This window comes from Pristiophorus japonicus, chromosome 11, assembly GCF_044704955.1.
Source record: "Pristiophorus japonicus isolate sPriJap1 chromosome 11, sPriJap1.hap1, whole genome shotgun sequence".
Taxonomy (NCBI): Eukaryota; Metazoa; Chordata; class Chondrichthyes; family Pristiophoridae; genus Pristiophorus; species Pristiophorus japonicus.
The window spans coordinates 142,131,514-142,151,970 of NC_091987.1; the positions used below are offsets into that span (position 1 = coordinate 142,131,514).

Here is a 20,457-nt window from a genome sequence, read left to right on the forward strand (position 1 = left end):
CCTTTTGAGGCATTGGGTGGTGGTGTGGTCATGAATGGAGGTCCCCGAGACCTCCACGGTGATCTCTCTCCAGACATTCGCAAACACAGCACGAGTCGGTCTGCCTGTGTCGGGGTTCAGAAAGCGCATCAAGTTACACCATCAGAGAACTTCTTCATTTGTTGACTTGACAATGTGGTGGATGGTTCCAGGCCATCTCAGTTATGGAGTGCTGACTACAGGAACATTCTTTAAACATAACACACATTGTATCACAGTGTCCACTGGAAAATGTTCAGAAGTAATCAGCTGAGTTTGAGAAATGAGCAGGGAAATACGTAATGTTGGTGCTGCCTTTAAAGGAAGTGGATGGCATTCAGTTAATAGGACAGGAACAGAAATAAAATCGGTTTAAGGTTTGATTAAGATATCGTTTGATATTCACTGAGGTGAAGTATATTCTACTGATTTGTTACATTACTTTAAATTTTAAAAGAGTTATCTGTATATTTGACAAACCACTACATTTATTTCCACTTTTAAAAAGTCCGGTATAAATTATAATGAAGCAAATGACACACACAAATGATGGCTCCTTCACCTCAGTGTATTCCTCAGTAGAACATGTTCCTGTAACAGGTTCTGTAATGAAACAATTGTTCTTTGTTGAAAAACATGTTCTTCATCCAATGCAGATAAATTCAATCTATCTTCTCGCTCGATTGCTTTATAATGGAAGTGATGTTTGTGGTTGACAACTTCCTATTGCAATGACTGGTCTGCAGCCCTGCAATAGTAATCCTGACTGATACATCCCTCAACAATATGTATTTCCCTTGTAAAGACTGGTTTTCTTTCTATTCATTTGTCTTTATTTCCCGCAGTGCTTATGCTGAATTAACCGTGATGTAAGACTTATCTGTGTGGGTAAGTGTTAAAAAACATGCGTTGTTCACTTCAGTAGTAATTAAGTCAGTCAGTGGTTCCTGTTACAATCACTTTATTTGTTGATTCAGCATATAAAGCAATTTACAAGCAGAGGGTTATCAGTAGACAGAGCACAGTTGAACGTAGACATGCATTCTTCCCATTGTACTTCCTGAAAGAAAGAAAATGTTTCTTCTTATACTCTGTTTTTCCTCAGCAGCGCTGGAACTTTCCCTCTCTCTCCTGTTTGGTCCTTCTGCTGCACATTGCCTGATATGATAATCTCCGGCCTAATTCTTAATATCTTGCCTATTCACCGTGCATCAGCATCCTTCAACCATCACGTGATCACAGCTGCAGTCGCAGTGTCCCCGTTGTAACAGTTACAGTCTGGAATATTCTACTGGCAGCACGTCAAGTTTCAGCCCCAAGGCCTTGCTTAATAAACTTAATAAATCTTGAACACACTAACTGTTAGTAGGCTGATCTATAACTCTCCCCCCACCCCTCTCTCTCTCTCTCTCAATAACACACTAACTGTTAGTAGGCTGATCTATAACTCTCCCCCCCCACCCTCGCTCTCTCTCTCAATAACACACTTACTGTTCGTAGGCTGATCTATAACTCCCCACCGCCCCCCATCCTCGCTCTCTCTCTCTCAATAACACACTTACTGTTAGTAGGCTGATCTATAACTCTCCACCCCTCCACCCTCGCTCTCTCTCTCGATAACACACTTACTGTTAGTGGGCTGATCTATAACTCTCCCCCGCACCCGCCTCTCTCTCTCTCTCTCTCTCTCAATAACATACAAACTGTTAGTCGGCTGATCTACAACTCTCCGCCCCCGCTGCCTCCTCTCTCTCTCTCTCTCTCTCTCAATAACACACTTACTGTTGATACCTAATATTTATCCACATGAAGGAGAGAGAATGGGTCAATTCCTGCAATCCTGCAGTGGAGAGGCAATATAAACTAAAGGGTACAATTCTAAAGTGAGTGTGTGATAAGAGAGTATACCAGGGGGTATATGTGCACAAATCATTGAAGGTGCTAGGGCAGGTTGATGAAGCATACAGGATCCTGGGCTTCATAAATAGAGGCATAGGGTACAAAAGTTATGATGAACATTTATAAAACACTGATTCGGCCTCAACTGGAGAATTGTCCAATTCTGGGCACCGCACTTTGGGAAGGATGTGACGGCCTTGGAGAGATGTAGAAAAGATTTACGAGATTGATTCCAGGGATGAGGGACTTCAATTACATGGATATACTGGAGAAGCTGGAGCTGTTCTCCTTGGAGCAGAGAAGGTTGAGGAGAGATTTGTTCAAAATCATTAGGGCTCTAGATAGAGTAGATAGAGAGAAACTGTTCCCATTGGCGGAAGGGTTAAGAACCAGAGGCCACAGATTGAAGCTGATTGGCAGAAGAACCAAAGGCAATGTGAGGAAAACATTTTTACGCAGCGAGTGGTTATGATCTGAAATGCACGGCCTGAAAGGGTGGTGGAGGCAGATTAAATCGTGGCTTTCAACAGGGAATTGGATAAATACCTGAAGGAGAAACATTAGCGGGGAAAGGGAGTGGGACTAGCTGAAGTATTCTTGCAGAGAGCCAGCAGGAGTTCAATGGGCTGAATGGCCTCTTTCTGTGTTGTCACCATTCTATAATTCTACCTCGTGATCCCTTTCAATAGCGCTGGTGTGGGGAAATCCTGCATGCCGTTTAATGCTGTGTTCAGCTGTACGAGGTTAACACATGGTGCTGGCTGGAGGGTGCAGTTGTAAAATTGCTGGTGTCAAATTACGGTTGCACACTGAATTGTGTCATGACCTGCCAGCTCTGCCTGTTGCCGACAGTCGTTAGGTGCGCACAGGTAAACCCCTTTACCTCGATGGCAGTGTGTGCACACAAACCCCTTTACCAAGATGGCAGTGCGTGCACACAAATCCCTTTACTAAGATGGTGGTGCGCGCATGCAAACCCCTTTTACCAAGATGGCGTCCTGCACATTTCCCATTGGAAGTTTGTGCGCGCATCTTGGGCCCCATTTTTCAGTGTTAGGTGGCCGTGTAGCGCCTAAAAACAGGTGCTACATGATCCAATTTAACTCCATGCCTCTGTACCCGAGAAGCCAATAGTATTTGGAAATCCTGCACAATATTCTCCCAATTTCTCTGTCTCAGTTACCTGTCATTTTTATGCTTCTGTGCCTTTTGTAACAGGATTGAAAGCAATAAACAAAAATAAAGCAAAGTATAAGTTTAACAAGAAAACTGCTCATTCACTTTGCTTCCAATTTCCACCCTTCCTTAACCTTCACATGGTCCATTTCCCACTCTTCCCTTCCCTTCCTCAACTTCTCTGTCTATTTCTGGGGTTAAACTATTGACAAACATTCACTATAAGCCCTCTGACTCTCACAGTACCCGGACTACACTTCCTCCCACCTAGCTTCATGTAAGGACTCTATTCCATTCTCCCAGTTTCTCTATCTCCATTGCATCTGTTCTGACGATGCCACCTTCCATACTAATGCTTCCGATATGTCTTCCTTTTTCCTCAACTGAGGATACCCCTCTACCGTGGTTAACATGCCCCTCAACCATGTCAGTTCGACTTGCCGCAATTCTGCTCTCACCCCTTCCCCTCCCTCTCAGAACCACGACAGGGTTCCCCTTGTCCTCACCTTTCACTCCACCAGCCTCCACATTAAATGGATCATCCTCCGCTATTTCCGCCACCTCCGGCATGATCCAACAACAACTTTCATTTATATAGCGCCTTTAACATAGTAAAACATCCCAAGGCACCTCACAGCAGTGTTGTAAGACAAAACAAATAAATTTGACGCTGAGCCACATAAAAAGCCACCACCAAAGACATCTTCCCCTCCCCTCCCCTTTCAGCATTGTGAAGGGACTGCTCCCTCTGCGACACCCTGGTCCCCTCCTCAATCACCCCCAGCAGCCCTCCCCTTCCCACAGCACCTACCCGTACAAGTGCAGGACATGTAACACCTGCCTTATACATTTTATTGTTTTCATTGGCGGTGCAACCACTCGAGTGGGATGGGGTCCAGGCCGAAAAATCCTCCACCTGAATTTAGGTCGGGTCGGCCTGTTGACCCCAAAGTGGTGGCCATTCGATTTTTATCAATGGCCGCCGCAAATGGGCATTAACGGGTCTCTTTGAGACCCTGAATTTTGGCCCCAGATCTGTTCACAGTACTCAGAGTGTGGTCTAACCAAGGTCCTATACAAGTTTAACATAACTTTTTTGCTTTTTCAATTCTATCCCTCGAGAAATGAACCCTGCTGCTTTGTTTATTGAGTGGCTTTATTAACCTACATTGCTACTTTGTGATTTGTGTGTTTGAACCTCCAGAGGAACCTTTGTTCCTCCAACCCATTTGGACACATAGGCCGCGATTTCACTTACCGGGTCTGTAGTGAGGTCTCGGCCCGCTGCCGGTTCTATCCCGCTCTCTGCAATTGATTTTACCTTGATGGTGCTTGTTGAGCCCACCCAGTGAGGTTCCCAGCCAATTAAAAGGAAAGCAGGTCTGATGATGTCATTTACTGACACATCATCAGCCGGTTTCCTTAAAGGGACCACGTCCCCATTGATTTTGACAGTTGTGCTGTCACGTTGTACAGCACTGAGGTGCTGCAAACACTGACAACCACTGCACAGAGGGGCACGGCTGCACCCAGGCTCTCCCATCACTCCCAGTCACAGCACGCAGGGAGGTTCTCTTCCCTTCCAATGGGTGTAAGAGACCTCAGTGCAGTCTTGTGGCACATTGCACAGGAAAGGACAAGCAGGGATGTCGTCAGGAGGACCTGGCTGCAGTGGTGCAAGTCTTTCAATGATCTCAGTAGATCACGAAACATTACTGCAAAGCCACACTCAACCTCATCCTGTTGTGTCAATCATGACATCCCCATCACTCTGCCTTTCCCCACCCTACTCCTGCACATCCTTACTCACACCAACTTACCTTGCATCTCCACCCACCCCTCTCTCTACCTATATTATCACTTCCCTATCTCATTAGCCACCCCTCACACACACTCATCCTCGTCCAATCGTACCAAGTAACAACACACAATGGTAGGCACTTGGGTGTTTTATCTAATGTTCAATTAAAGTTTCTGTTCATGTGCTGTCAAATATCAACATCTTTATTTTCAACACTTTGCGTTATTAGACAGAATTGTGTGCATCTCCATGAAGTGGTTTAATGAGTTGTAGTGAATGGTGAGACATAATAGTTCCCCCCGCAATGCTGATGAGTGTAAAATGAATGGCTTGGGTATTGTTAGGATGCTTTAAGGTGTTGGTGTGGGGTGGTACAAATCTGACACATCATGTGGCAGCCAGGGTGTACAGTGTCAAGTGAAATAAAGCTGGTCATGGTGAGGCCATCCTGGTGTCCTGGGCAGCAATATGGTCAAGTGCTGATGTCCTGTGTCCTGTGCAGCATCAGGTGATTGTGGAGAAGGTTGGTGTTGCTGGTGATGCCGGTGTGCCTGGTGATGCCGGTGTGCCTGGTGATGCCGGTGTGTCTGGTGATGCCGGTGTGTCTGGTGATTCCGGTGTGCCTGGTGATGCCGTTGTGCCTGGTGATGCCGGTGTTGCTGGTGATGCCGATGTGCCTGGTGATGCCGGTGTGCCTGGTGATGCCGATGTGCCTGGTGATGCCGATGTGCCTGGTGATGCCGGTGTGCCTGGTGATGCTGGTGTTGGGGCTGATTTATGTTGGGATTCTGAAGGCTAAGGTGAGATTTTTTCAAGGGCACCGATGCTGATGAAATAGTTGGCAACTGAAGTTGAGAAGATAGAAGCGATCTGTCAATGGTGAGAGAGGTTGTTTCAAGGAGGTGAAAGTGGATAGAATGTTTACTCCAAACACTTCCAGTCTCCATAAAGCTCAAATCTATCTTCCAAATCCTGAAGGTTCCAGCTTCTAGGATTGGAAAGTGAACAGCTATGAAATGGTAGCTTTTATACCACATTTGCAGCTGTCAACTATTCAGAAGAATGGATACTGATGGAACACCCAACCCGCTTACCTGACGTGATCCCCGAGCACCGTGATCCTCATGAAAAAGCTGGAAAAATGGTAAGTGCTGGGAAAAATGGTGTTTAATTGTCTTTTAACTAACTTTGAATGATCTAAGTTGCCTGTGCCGCCGCTTGGTGTCGGGTCTGTGAAACACTGACAGACCCGACACATGGGAGACTAGAAAGGAGGTGGGGTGACAGCGGGCTCCCCACCCACTGTCAATCATTTCTATTTTGACCCCTGACCCACTTCCATTCCACCCTCTTACCGCTGGTAAAATTCCAGCCTTATTTTCCAAGGAGTAGTGAGAGGTTAGTCATTATTCTTGAATTATAATCAGCTGTGGATTTGGTGGTGAGGTGTTAGGCATCAGAATCCTGCTGGCGGTCCAGCAACTCTGGCCTTTAACCCCGACACAGACATGGATTAACTTACAGCTGATTTGACAGCTACGGTTAACATGGGAGCATGGGCATACAAATATATTTTAAAACATATTTACCAAGGAAGTAACTAAAATACTCAAGCACTTCCAGATTGTCTCGACTAGTAACTTTCAAATTTTTCTGTGTGGGGGTCCCTCCTGTGAATCCACACGTTCCTGGGGATCCCCTTCCTACTTTCAGCAAGACAGAGCTAACCACAGAAAGAAACTGCATTTATATAGCACCTTTCACAATCTCAGGACGTCCCAGAGTGCTTTACAGCCAACAACGTACTTTTGCAGTCAATGTGTAATGAAGGGAAATGCAGCAGCCAATTTTGGCACAGCAAGGTCCCACAAAAAGCAATGAGGTAATAACCAGATCATCTGTTTGCTAGTGATGTAGGTTGAGGGCTAAGTGTTGGCCAGGACATAAGGGAGAACTCCCCTATTCTTCTTAGAATATTGCCAGAGGATCTTTTACATCCACTTGAGAGGACAGATGAGACCTTGGTTTAATAACTCATCCAAAAGATGGCTCACCCGACAGTGTAGAGAATTAGGGGAGTCCAATAGACTAGAGAAGCTGAGGTTGTTCTCCTTGGAGCAGAGAAGGTTGAGAGGATATTTATGATGGGTCTAGACAGAGCAGATAGAGATAAACTTTTCCCGTTGGCAGAAGGGTCAAGAACCAGAGGACACAGATTTAAGGTGATTGGCAAAAGAACCAAAGCTTTTTTACACATCAAGTGGTTCGGATCTGGAATGCACTGCCTGAACAGGTGGTGGAGGCAGACTCAATCGTGGCTTTCAAAAGGGAATTGGATAAGGACCTGAAGGAAAATAATTTGCAGGGCTATGGGGAAGGGCAGGGAGTGGGACTAGCTGAAGTGGTCTTGCAGAGAGCCAGCATGGGCTCGATGGCCGAATGGCCTCCTTCTGTGCTGTAACCATTCTATGATTCTATGTGTAGCACTCCTTCAGTACTGCATGGAAGTGTCAGCCTAGATTATTTGCTCAAGTTTCTGGACTGGGACCCGAAGCTCGCAGTCTCCGACTCAGAGATGGGAGTCCCACCAATGAGCCGAGGCTGACACCGAACAACCCAAAGGAAAACATTGTTGATGACCCTGAAAGTTTATGGGACTGCTCTTGCACAGTAAGTGCTGAGAACTCTGCTTTGAACCCCGCCAAAGTATCTGTGGCCAGGGGGTATGTTCCCTCACCTACTTGCGGAAGGTGGGGCCTCGGGAGGGGGAGGGGTAATATGGCATTGGGCAGCCCCGAGTTCTGGAGCTGGAGGCCCCGTTATTAGCAGATTATTTATGCGATCACATCTGCCTCTTAATGAGGGAACCAAAATAACAGGCTGCTTTCTACTGGTGTCCAGGCCCGAATCCCCAGCTGGGCCCCACATCTAACCTGCTGAGAGCCAGTGCACCCGCTGGTGCTTGGTGTTGTACCAGGCTGAGGATGGGGACATTTCTGGGCTGCGAGTTTGCTCTCCTCCAGCCCCACCTCTCTGATGTCACACACCATGTTGAGTCAGACGGAGGTCCCACTTCACTTGTGGTTCCGCAGAAACTGTGAGTGGAGGCCGGGACTTCATCTATCCGGCTCCTGGCCCAATGTCCACTGCAGATTCTGGCACCGGGCCCATTGTCCACTGCAGATTCTGGCCCCGGGCCCAATGTCCACTGCAGGTTCTGGCCACGGGCCCAATGTCCACTGCAGATTCTGGCTCCGGGCCCAATATCCACTGCAGATTCTGGCCGCAGGCCCATTGTCCACTGCAGATTCTGGCCCTGGGCCCAATGTCCACTGCAGATTCTGGCCCTGGGCCCAATGTCCACTGCAGATTCTGGCCCCAGGACCATTGTCCACTGCAGATTCTGGCCCCGGGCCCAATGTCCACTGCAGATTCTGGCCCTGGGCCCAATGTCCACTGCAGAGTCTGGCCCCGGGCCCAATATCCACTGCAGATTCTGGCCCCGGGTCCAATGTCCACTGCAGATTCTGGCCCCAGGCCCAATGTCCACTGCAGATTCTGGCCCCAGGCCCAAAGTCCACTGCAGATTCTGGCACCAGGCCCAATGTACACTACAGATTCTGGCCCCGGGCCCAATGTCCACTGCAGATTCTAGCCCCAGGCCCAATGTCCACTGTAGATTCTGGCCCCAGGCCCAATGTACACTGCAGATTCTGGCCCCGGGCCCAATGTCCACTGTAGATTCTGGCCCCAGGCCCAATGTCCACTGCAGATTCTGGCCCCGGGCCCAATGTCCACTGCAGATTCTGGCCCCGGGCCAAATGTCCACTGCAGATTCTGGCCCCAGGCCCAATGTCCACTGCAGATTCTGGCCCTGGGCCCAATGTCCACTGCAGATTATGGCCCCAGGCTCAATGTCCACTGCAGATTCTGGCCCTGGGCCCAATGTCCACTGCAGATTCTGGCCCCGGGCCCAATGTCCACAGCAGATTCTGGCCCTCGGCCCAATGTCCACTGCAGATTCTGGCCCTGGGCCCAATGTCCACTGCAGATTCTGGCCCCGGGCCCAATGTCCACTGCAGATTCTGGCCCCGGGCCCAATGTCCACAGCAGATTCCGGCCAAAGGCCCAATGTCCACTGCAGATTCTGGCCGGGGGACAATGTCCACTGCAGATTCTGGCCCTGGGCCCAATGTCCACTGCAGATTCTGGCCCCAGGCCCATTGTCCACTGCAGATTCTGGCCCCGGGCCCAATGTCCACTGCAGATTCTGGCCCTGGGCCCAATGTCCACTGCAGAGTCTGGCCCCGGGCCCAATATCCACTGCAGATTCTGGCCCCGGGTCCAATGTCCACTGCAGATTCTGGCCCCAGGCCCAATGTCCACTGCAGATTCTGGCACCAGGCCCAATGTACACTACAGATTCTGGCCCCGGGCCCAATGTCCACTGCAGATTATGGCCCCGGGCCCAATGTCCACTGCAGATTCTGGCCACAGGCCCAATGTCCACTGCAGATTCTGGCCCTGGGCCCAATGTCCACTGCAGATTCTGGCCCTGGGCCCAATGTCCACTGCAGATTCTGGCCCCGGGCCCAATGTCCACAGCAGATTCCGGCCCCAGGCCCAATGTCCACTGCAGATTCTGGCCGGGGGACAATGTCCACTGCAGATTCTGGCCCCGGGCCCAATGTCCACTGCAGATTCTGGCCCCGGGCCCAATGTCCACTGTAGATTCTGGCCCCGGGCCCAATGTCCACTGCAGATTCTGGCCCTGGGTCCAATGTCCACTGCAGATTCTGGCTCCGGGCCCAATGCCCACTACGGATTCTGGCCCCAGGCCCAATGTCCACTGCAGATTCTGGCACCGGGCCCAATGTCCACTGCAGATTATGGCCCCTGGCCCAATGTCCACTGCAGATTCTGGCCCCGGGCCCAATGTCCACTGCAGATTCTGGCCCCGGGCCCAATGTCCACTGCAGCTTATGGCCCCGGGCCCAATGTCCACTGCAGATTCTGGCCCCAGGCACAATGTCCACTGCAGATTCTGGCCCCGGGTCCAATGTCCACTGCAGATTCTGGCCCCAGGTCCAATGTCCACTGCAGATTCTGGCCCCGGGCCCAATGTCCACTGCAGATTCTGGCCCCGGGCCCAATGGCCACTGCAGATTCTGGCCCCAGGCCCAATGTCCACTGCAGATTCTGGCCCCGGGCCCAATGTCCACTGCAGATTCTGGCCCCAGGCCCATTGTCCACTGCAGATTCTGGCCCCGGGCCCAATGTCCACTGCAGATTCTGGCCCTGGGCCCAATGTCCACTGCAGAGTCTGGCCCCGGGCCCAATATCCACTGCAGATTCTGGCCCCGGGTCCAATGTCCACTGCAGATTCTGGCCCCAGGCCCAATGTCCACTGCAGATTCTGGCACCAGGCCCAATGTACACTACAGATTCTGGCCCCGGGCCCAATGTCCACTGCAGATTCTGGCCCCAGGCCCAATGTCCACTGTAGATTCTGGCCCTAGGCCCAATGTACATTGCAGATTCTGGCCCCTGGCCCAATGTCCACTGTAGATTCTGGCCCCAGGCCCAATGTCCACTGCAGATTCTGGCCCCGGGCCCAATGTCCACTGCAGATTCTGGCCCCAGGCCCAATGTCCACTGCAGATTCTGGCCCTGGGCCCAATGTCCACTGCAGATTATGGCCCCGGGCCCAATGTCCACTGCAGATTCTGGCCCCAGGCCCAATGTCCACTGCAGATTCTGGCCCCGGGCCCAATGTCCACTGCAGATTCTGGCCCTGGGCCCAATGTCCACTGCAGATTCTGGCCCCGGGCCCAATGTCCACAGCAGATTCCGGCCCCAGGCCCAATGTCCACTGCAGATTCTGGCCGGGGGACAATGTCCACTGCAGATTCTGGCCCCGGGCCCAATGTCCACTGCAGATTCTGGCCCCGGGCCCAATGTCCACTGTAGATTCTGGCCCCGGGCCCAATGTCCACTGCAGATTCTGGCCCTGGGTCCAATGTCCACTGCAGATTCTGGCCCCGGGCCCAATGCCCACTATGGATTCTGGCCCCGGGCCCAATGTCCACTGCAGATTCTGGCCCCGGGCCCAATGTCCACTGCAGATTCTGGCCCCGGGCCCAATGTCCACTGCAGATTCTGGCACCGGGCCCAATGTCCACTGCAGATTATGGCCCCTGGCCCAATGTCCACTGCAGATTCTGGCCCCGGGCCCAATGTCCACTGCAGATTCTGGCCCCGGGCCCAATGTCCACTGCAGCTTATGGCCCCGGGCCCAATGTCCACTGCAGATTCTGGCCCCAGGCCCAATGTCCACTGCAGATTCTGGCCCCGGGTCCAATGTCCACTTCAGATTCTGGCCCCGGGTCCAATGTCCACTGCAGATTCTGGCCCCGGGCCCAATGTCCACTGCAGATTCTGGCCCTGGGGCCCAATGTCCACTGCAGATTCTGGCCCTGGGCCCAATGTCCACTGCAGATTCTGGCCCCAGGCCCAATGACCACTGCAGATTCTGGCCCCGGGCCCAATGTCCACTGCAGATTCTGGCCCCGGGCCCAATGTCCACTGCAGATTCTGGCCCCAGGCCCAATGTCCACTGCAGATTCTGGCCCCGGGCCCAATGTCCACTGCAGATTCTGGCCCCAGGCCCAATGTACACTACAGATTCTGGCCCCAGGCCCAATGTCCACTGCAGATTCCAGCTCTGTGCCCAATATCCACTGTAGATTTCAGCCACGACAGCCACAGATTTTTATGCCCAAAATTTTCATTTGAATAAAACAACAGAAGCAAAATTCTCAAAGTACAAAAGCCACTGATTGATGTCCATACGCCCTGCGGTTCCCGGTCTGAAAGTACCCTCACTGCACTGACCTTACAGTCAGACTCAAACTCCGCTTTACAGCAGATGCATTTCTTTAGTTACCTTTTTTTATTGTCCCACATTTACTGAGTGTTGGAAGAATTATGTTTGTCCAGATTGATTGGATAAATATTTGTTTCAGTCGGTCAGGTGCAAACCCTGAGTTGTTTGAATCGGTACAGTGACATCATCCCATTGCTTTCAGTTCTATCAAATCATTTGTCTTTGTGGCAGAAAGATAACAATGATCGATCAGCCAACTCACAACAATTGGGACACATTTTTCTCTGATCTGTCAATGACTTTACACTTGCGGAGGCTGGAAGAGACCACAGAAACTGTGAGGCTTGAGGGGATGCTCAAATGTCTGTCGCTGACCAGCTGTGACCTGCTGATAGTCAGAGAGACTAACTCGACAGTTCAACAACCAGATATACATTATATCTGGGTCAGGCTCTGTGGCAAGCATTAGGCATGGAATGAATTCTGTACATTGTTTTATGGGGTAGATGATTCAGGCAATTACTTTTATGTTTTTGTGATGTCAAAAATGTTCTTAAGTGTAATATGCTAAACATTGTGCCAATGATTAAACAAATACGAGTATTATTAATTAATACAATTCCTTACTCACTTATCTCCAGACATATTGCCATACAATGTAACACATGTTGCCTGTCTGATTTCACAGAGCAGCAGTCGACAGAACAATTCCCTCATGGCACAGCTTACTGGGACAACAAATTACATTTAACATTAAAAGTTAGCTTTTGTGTATGCAAAAATAGCCAATATTGCATATGGATATAATACTAGATAAAGTATTAGTGTGTAGGAGTGTGCAATGTGTATCAGTGTGTGGGTAGCTAGCAAGTACTGGCCGAGTGCTGGTTATTAGAATGAGAACATTCATGCTCCGTCACAGAAACACAACTAGCTCTGAATGCCGTCCATCTCCTATAATACTATAATGTTCTTATGTTGAGGACAAGAGTTCCCCATTGCACACTTGGCTCATGGCTCCTCTCAAGAACCTACACTTCGTGACTGAGCAGTGCCACAATCAGATCTAGAGCTTAACTACAGACCATTGGAGTCCTTAAGCAATGATCCCACTGTTTGGACAGTCTGGTGCTTCCTACAACACACACCATTAAGCATGTCCCATATGACAGCAGTTTGCTGTGTGCTGCATAGCGTTGCTTTGGAAAGGAGAAGAAGACAGGGAGCCAACACCGAATAATCTTCAGCCTGATGAGGGAGATGACACTGATGATACAGAGGATGGTCAGGAAGTAGGAGAACCCCAAGAGTTGTGAGCAGTCAGTGGTCTTTGGCGGCAGCTCACTGAAGAGAGCTTCTGCTGAACAATCCCTGCTCCCCTGCAGTAACAGTCATATCCAATATCTCTGCCAGTCCTTTTACCCTCAAATCAACTTCATCCACTCAAAGACCAACATTGTTATTCATGTTCACTAATATTGCAGGATCTCCAGCTACGACAGGAGCTCTATCTGCACACACAGAGTTAAAAAGGATGATAATTGTCCTGGCTGTAATACTTGCTCACACTAAGTATGGCCCAGGTAAGAGAGCCTAGTGATGACCTTCAGTGCTCTCTCACTGACTCTAGTGCTCCCACAAGGTGCTCCTACAATGGCTGCAGTACGGGAGGTGAAGGGACACTGCGACTTAGTCAAGGGCTCCTGAGATGCTGATGGTCGGTGATTCCAGGAGCTCGGGGCCTGAACAGGCCCAGCTGCAGACTACAAGAGTTTGCTTTGGGCCCAGCCAGCCTTCCAGCCACAGTGTGGGCACTGGGGGAGGGGCACACAAGACTCCACACATGCTCTCATTTTCAGAGATAGCAACATGTTCTCTTCCCATTGCTGGACTGCCCCTATTACTGGGCTGTGGCTGCAGGAGATCGGGGATCCAACTGGTGCCCCTATTCATTCAGTCTCCCAGCCTGCCCAAATCAGGGGAGGTGATGGAGACCAGAGCTGGCATGGCCTCAGTGGGAGCATCCAAGAGACGGTATAAGTGGTGCCTGAGAGTCCTTCAGGGAAGGTCCAGTTTCAGTGTCTACTCAGATGACCACACACTCCATGGATGAGTGAAGAGTGTTAATGCCATGTGCCAGGATCCTAAATAAATTGGCAGTGGACTCCCCCACACACTCCGACATGCTGCAGAAGCTTTCTGGCAAGCAATCCAATGCTTTCGGCAACCCTTGGGGCACAGAGAGTCGACTTCTGTTATAGGCTGGGCCCCGAAGTCTGCTCTAAGCCACTATCTAAAGCAGGCGGGCTCCAGTTACTGTGCTGGCACTCGGAAGGCCAAGAGCAAGGGATGGTAATATTCCAGAGAGCTTTCCACCTCAGTGGAGCTGATGTTACCTTGGAGGGGAGTTCGGTGCGGGGGAGGGGAAGCGAGGGGAGAGCAGGGTTTCCTGAACCTCCTGCAGGTTTTATTTGCCTGTTTCAAAATCCGGATTTTGCACACCATCTTGGTCCTTATTGCCGATTACCATAATCTGAACTTGGCAGGATGGGCTAACAGGTTTCGCACTCAAGTGCTGAATAGGCGCAATTTAAGTGGCTCCGGGCGCCAACTGAAGGCGTGGAGTGCTGTGGCCGGCACTCAGCGGCACGTTGCAGGATGGTTCAGGGACTGAGCGCAATCACAAAATGAATTGCCACTAACCAGCACTGAAAAGTTCACAAATAAATTCTATTGAAAAGTGCACCGTTCATTTAAAGGGTGCAGGCATTTTAAATAATGGCAACCCTGCCAGTTTTCCCAGCCTCCCAGCCTGAGAGCAACCTATAGGGAATATGAGAAGCAATGGCAGGCAGCCATTACATTTAACTGAGACCAAACATGAAATTGGATTGAGCCTCCCACCTCCATCAGCGTCTCTCGCCCACCCGATCTGCACTCCACACCAAAATAGTCATTCCGAATAAGGCCATTCACATTTGTCTCTTTCTGTTCTCGCTTTAAGACACAGAGAGTGAAGGAGCCATTCTAGCACTGCTGCATGCTGCTCACTGGGTGACTGGCCAGTTACAATCACCCAGGAGACTTACCCACCCACGTCCCGCTCCCTTCGGGATAAACAGGTGCTTTTCAGAATGGCAGGCAGTGACTAGTGGAGTGCCGCAGGGCTTAGTACTGGGACCTCAGCTCTTTACAATATACATTAATGATTTAGATGAAGGAATTGAGTGTAATATCTCCAAGTTTGCAGATGACACTAAACTGGGTGATGGTGTGAGCTGTGAGGAGGATGCTAAGAGGCTGCAGGGTGACTGTAACAGGTTAGGTGAGTGGGCAAATGCATGGCAGATGCAGTATAATGTGGATAAATGTGAGGTTATCCATTTTGGGGGCAAAAATACGAGGGCAGAATATTATCTGGATGGCGGGAGATTAGGAAAAGGGAGGTGCAACAAGACCTGCGTGTCATGGTTCATCAGTCACTGAAAGTGGGCATGCAGGTACAGCAAGCGGTGAAGAAGGCAAATGGTATGTTAGCCTTCATAGCTAGGGGATTTGAGTATAGGAGCAGGGAGGTCTTACTGCAGTTGTACAGGGCCTTAGTGAGGCCTCACCTGGAATATTGCGTTGAGTTTTGGTCTCCTAATCTGAAGAAGGACGTTCTTGCTCTTGAAGGAGTGCAGCGAAGGTTCACCAGACTGATTCCAGGGATGGCAGGGCTGTCATATGAGGAGAGACTGGATCAGCTGGGCCTTTATTCACTGGAGTTTAGAAGGATGAGAGGGGATCTCATCGAAACGTATAAGATTCTGACGGGACTGGACAGGTTAGATGCGGGAAGAATGTTCCCGATATTGGGGAAGTCCAGAACCAGGGGATATAGTCTTAGGATAAGGGGTAAGCCATTTAGGACTGAGATGAGGAGAAACTTCTTCACTCAGAGAGTTGTTAACCCATTCAAGAGGGAGTTAGATTATGGCCCTTATGGCGAAGGGGATCAAGGGGTATGGAGAGAAAGCAGGAAAGGGGTACTGAGGGAATGATCAGGCTCGAAGGGCTGAATGGCCTACTCCTGCATCTATTTTCTATGTTTCTATGTTTCTATGTTTCCCGCAGTCTTCCATTTGAACCTGTTGATCCGAGCCGAGGGTCAGGACATCCGCTGGAAATGGTAAATGTGCAAATCGGGCTCCAATGATGTCCCTGGGGCACGACTGTTATTTTAACCAGTAGCCTGAGGGGGGAAGAGGTTGTAGCTTTCCCAGCACATCAACCTCGCGGGGAGAGGACTCAGGGCCACAAGAAGACAAAGGTTTCTGTAACTTATGTTTTACTTTCCTTGAGGGGTTAGGAAGAGTAGGAGTGCTCCTTGGGCCACAAGGAAAGTTTAAGCCTTCCCTCCATCCCCCACAATCTCATTTTACCAGCGGATTCACAAAATGAATTGCCACTAACCAGCATTGAAAAGTTCACAAATAAATTCTATTGAAAAGTTCACAGTTCAATGACAAGTTGAGCCCCTAGCCCCTCCGATCCTCTTCCCCACAACCTAGCTGAGAATGCAGGATTATTCATTCGGTCCCCAGCAGCGACCTCCCACCAGCTGACATTCTGCCCCCAGCCGCCAGCCAGTTATCGCTCCCCACCACCTTCAGGCAGGCAACTGACCCAGGGTGTGCAGGTGAAGCCTGGGAGTTAACATCACCCGGGACACACTGCTAAGGTCAGACAGTTTCACCACCAGCCTCAGCTCCCGCCCGCCCAGTGACTGCTCAGAATTAAAATAGGGGCTCTGGATATTGCACCATTAGTGAAGCTGAGGCTAGAATCACTATTGGTGGGTTTTACACACTCCAGGTGAGGTGAACATACTGGCAGAGCTTCAGGTGCAGATCCGGACAGGTGAAGGGAGCGGGCACGGAGTGGCAGTGACATTTAAAGGGATGGTGACAAGTCAAAGAGAATGTCACAAAAGAGGGACAAACATTTGGCCACACCAGTCTTAATCCATTAGCAATCTTTGCCAAGTATCGAGAGGCAGGGAAGAATGAGGAGAAGCAACAAGGAAGGGAAATGATGGGGGGGGGAGTCAATCTGTTGGCATGATTTTACAGAGAGGTGAAAGAGCAGTCCAGCATCCTACCTCTGGGTTGCTGGCTTTTAAACGAAAAATCGCGTATTCTTAAAGGGGCCACACGACCCAAAATAAAACTCCAGGGAACATTGGTGATGGACCATGCGAGAGACACCTGTCCCCACATTCTGGGCAGGCAAACATTTTACACATTACTGGGCTGTTGGTGTTGATATTCCACTCTCCACACACCCCGCTGAATTTGCTCATGAAACCCGGAGACACCCTTGTCTCCTCGGCTGGGCTGAGCCAGTGGACACTTTTGATAATCCCTAAATTGGGTGTCGCCCCCTACAGCTGCGCTGGGTGAAGACAGCGATAGCTTCCGGGTCCGTGTACTGCTAGCGAGGCACAAGTTAAAGGGGAGGTGGCGGACGGCACACTGAAATGTTCTTCCATTCAGTTGCTGCTTTGGAAGCGGGGTCCATGCCGTGATCGGTCAGCCCGACACTCTGAGGGCCAATCTGTTGGGCAGCACCCCTTTCCCCGGTGGGCCAGGGAGGACCGTTTCTTTACTGCAGAGTTTGCAGCTTGAGCCCTTCCCTTTAATTTAGGGAAGGGCCCCTCCCACGTGGAAGCACTACATGGCCCAGTGCGTAACACTGCGCCCCGCTCCCGGAGCGTCTGCCCCACTACCGCCCCAGAGAGCGGGGCCCCGTGCCTGGTGCATAATGGCCTGCCTCGGACAAATGTTTCACTGCCCTATGTCTCACCTCCTTTGTATTGTAAAAATGATTGTGTGACTTCTGATGTCAAATTGTTGGTGCATGGCAATTTGTTCAGATCATTGTGGGAAGCATTGAGAGACAGGAACTATGCTTTGTTGGTAAAATAAAAGCTCAAACCAAGACAATAGACTCACACATAATCGGAATCTCCCAAGCTGATAAAGCAGCCAAAGAGCCTGCACACGTAGGTGGTTCCTGGGGCCCATTTCCCTCTGATGCCCCTGTTGGGGGCAGTAGGAATTAAATGGGTAAATCAGATGATAGAGTATGTGAATGAGACCAACAATTTGTGACTAAAAACATTGGAAAATTTAAACAGCAGACTAAGCAGTGCTGGTGGGCACCGTCGGGCACAGTCCCGGCATCAGCACTGGGATTCCAGCCTGAGGAATGTCGGGACCATTTGGATGAGCTCAAGTATACGTAGGGAAGAATGTGGAAGGCCAGCCAAGAGTGCATTAGAATAGTCAAGTCTAGAGATAACAAAGGCATAGATGAAGGTTTCATGAGCAGATGAGCAGGAGCAGGTGCGGAGACAGGCGATGTTACAGAGGTGGTAATAAGCAGTCTTAGTTATGGCATGGATATGTGGTCGGAAGCTCAATTCGGGGTCAAACAGGGCACGAAGGTTGTGAACCGTCTGGTTCAATCTCAGACAGTTGTTAGGGAGAGACATGGATTCGGTGGCTAGGAAATGGAGTTTGTGGCAGGGACCGAAGACAATCGGTTCGGTCTTCCCAATATTTAGTACGAGAAAATTTTTTGTCATCCAGTACTGGATGTCAGAATAGAAGTCTATAGAAAGATGCAAGTTCATGGCTATGGCAGCGGGAAATTTGTAGGAAGTTTGGACCAGTGGGCTGGGGAAGGAAGGGAAGTGGCAGAGGCAGCTGATTGGATGGTCTCAATCTTAGAGACCAAGCAGGCCATGAGATCCTTACACTTGTTGTCAGTGGTGAGGGTGAAGGAGACAGGGGAGAGCAGTTTAAGAAGAGAGTTAGCAGTAGAGAATAGAAGCTGGGGTTTATCTTTGCATTCTAGAATGATTCTGGAATAGTGAGCAGTTTTGAGACAAGAGCGGGACCGAATAATGCTTATTGTGATCCAGCCAGATTTGGCGGTGAATGGCTAAACCAGTTGTCCGCCAGATCCGTTCAAGTGTTCATCTCTGGGACTTAAAGGAGTGAAGATGAGAGCCCAGGGGGAACGGCCAAGGTGAGAGAGAGTAATTGTTTTAGTCGTGAATAGAGCAGCAAAGTGGTGATGAGGGTGGGGTTGAACACATCGGCAGCTGCAGAAATGTCGTGGTAAATGGAGGGCCACAGGCTGGACAGTTGGGATTTGTAAGTGCAGTTGTAAGTGAGTTGTTTCCAGGAGGGGAGTTGGAGGTGGAGCGGGTGAAGGGGTATGTGGATGGAGAGTGATACGTGCTCAAGATGGCCTTATCTGTGATTGTCATGATGGGACTAGTGAAAGATCACCTATTTGTACCAAAGCTGAAAGGATCTTTTCCTACTGTGGACAAAGCCAGTCCAGCCCTTTACCTAATCCGGTGTATAGGTAAAGGTAACTAATGGTATCAGATCAACCAGCTTCAGTAAGTCAGAAGTGAAACTGATAATTAACACATAATATGCTTGGTTTACAGAACTAAAACTGGAAATGGAGATTGGACGGTATCGAGCACTCGGACTGATATCCGACCTGGGGGCGGGCCCACTGCCAACGACTCAAGTATGCAGCATCATGATCAATGGAGAGGAGCCAACACACAGCTGTCACCACGGGGACTGTATATATTGGGGACAGTAAGCCTATGAACTGTGGGATGAATGAAACCACAGTAACGACTTACCAGGTCTCTGCTGGGAGTGTATTATAGATCGCAAATAATCAGAGGGAGATAGAAGAGCAAATATGTTGGCAAGCTTCTGAGAAGTACAAAAACCAGAGCAATAATAGTAGGGGATTTCAACTACACCAATATTAAATGGGTAAGAATCAGTGTAAAACATATCGAGGGCACAGAATTCTTAACATGCATTCAGGAGAACTTTTTTAGCCAGTGCACAGCAAGCCCAACAAGGGAGGGGGGCAGTTCTGGACTTAGTTTTAGGGAATGAAGCTGGGCAAGTGGAAGGGCAAGTGTGAGAGATTTCTGGTAGTAGTGATCATAATTCAGTTATATTTAACATAGTTACGGAAAAGGATGAAGATAGACCAAGAGTAAAAGTTCTCAATAGGGGAAAGGTTAATTTTACTGAGCTGAGATGTGATTTAGCAAATCACTGGAAACAGATACATGAAGGTAAATCAGTGTCAGAGCAGTGGGAGGCATTCAAGGAGGATTTAGTGAGGGTTCAGAGCAAATGTATTCCCACAAAGAAAAAGGGTGGGACTCCTAAATCTAGAGCCCCCTGGATGTCAAGAGGCATACAGGGTAGGATAATGCAAAAAAGGGAAGCTTATGTTGGATACCGAGAGCTAAATACTGCAGAAAGCCTGCAGGAGTATAGAAAGTGCAGGAGAGAAATAAAAAGGAAATTAGGAAAGCAAAGCGGGGGCGTGAAAAAATATTGGCAAGTAAAATCAAGGAAATCCCAAAGATGTTTTATAAATACATAAAGAGTAATAGGATAACTAAACAAAGAGTACGGCCTATTAGTGACCAAAAAGGAAGCTTGTTTGTTGAGGCGGAAGACCTGGGTATGGTTCTTAATCAATACTTTGAATCTGTCTTCACTAAAGAGAGGGCCGATGCAGATATTGTAGTTAAGGAGGAGGAGTGAGAAATAGTAAATGAAATAAACATAGT

General features: G+C 49.5%; 1 long non-coding RNA gene across 1 annotated transcript; it reads left to right on the forward strand.

The window, feature by feature from the left end:
* Nucleotides 1–407: 407 nt before the first annotated feature.
* LOC139275860 (uncharacterized) lies at nucleotides 408–19,352 on the forward strand. Its single transcript, XR_011595773.1, has 4 exons — nucleotides 408–428; nucleotides 864–906; nucleotides 5,873–6,038; nucleotides 19,291–19,352. It is a non-coding gene; the product is annotated as an uncharacterized lncRNA (long non-coding RNA).
* The last annotated feature ends 1,105 nt before the right edge of the window (nucleotides 19,353–20,457 follow it).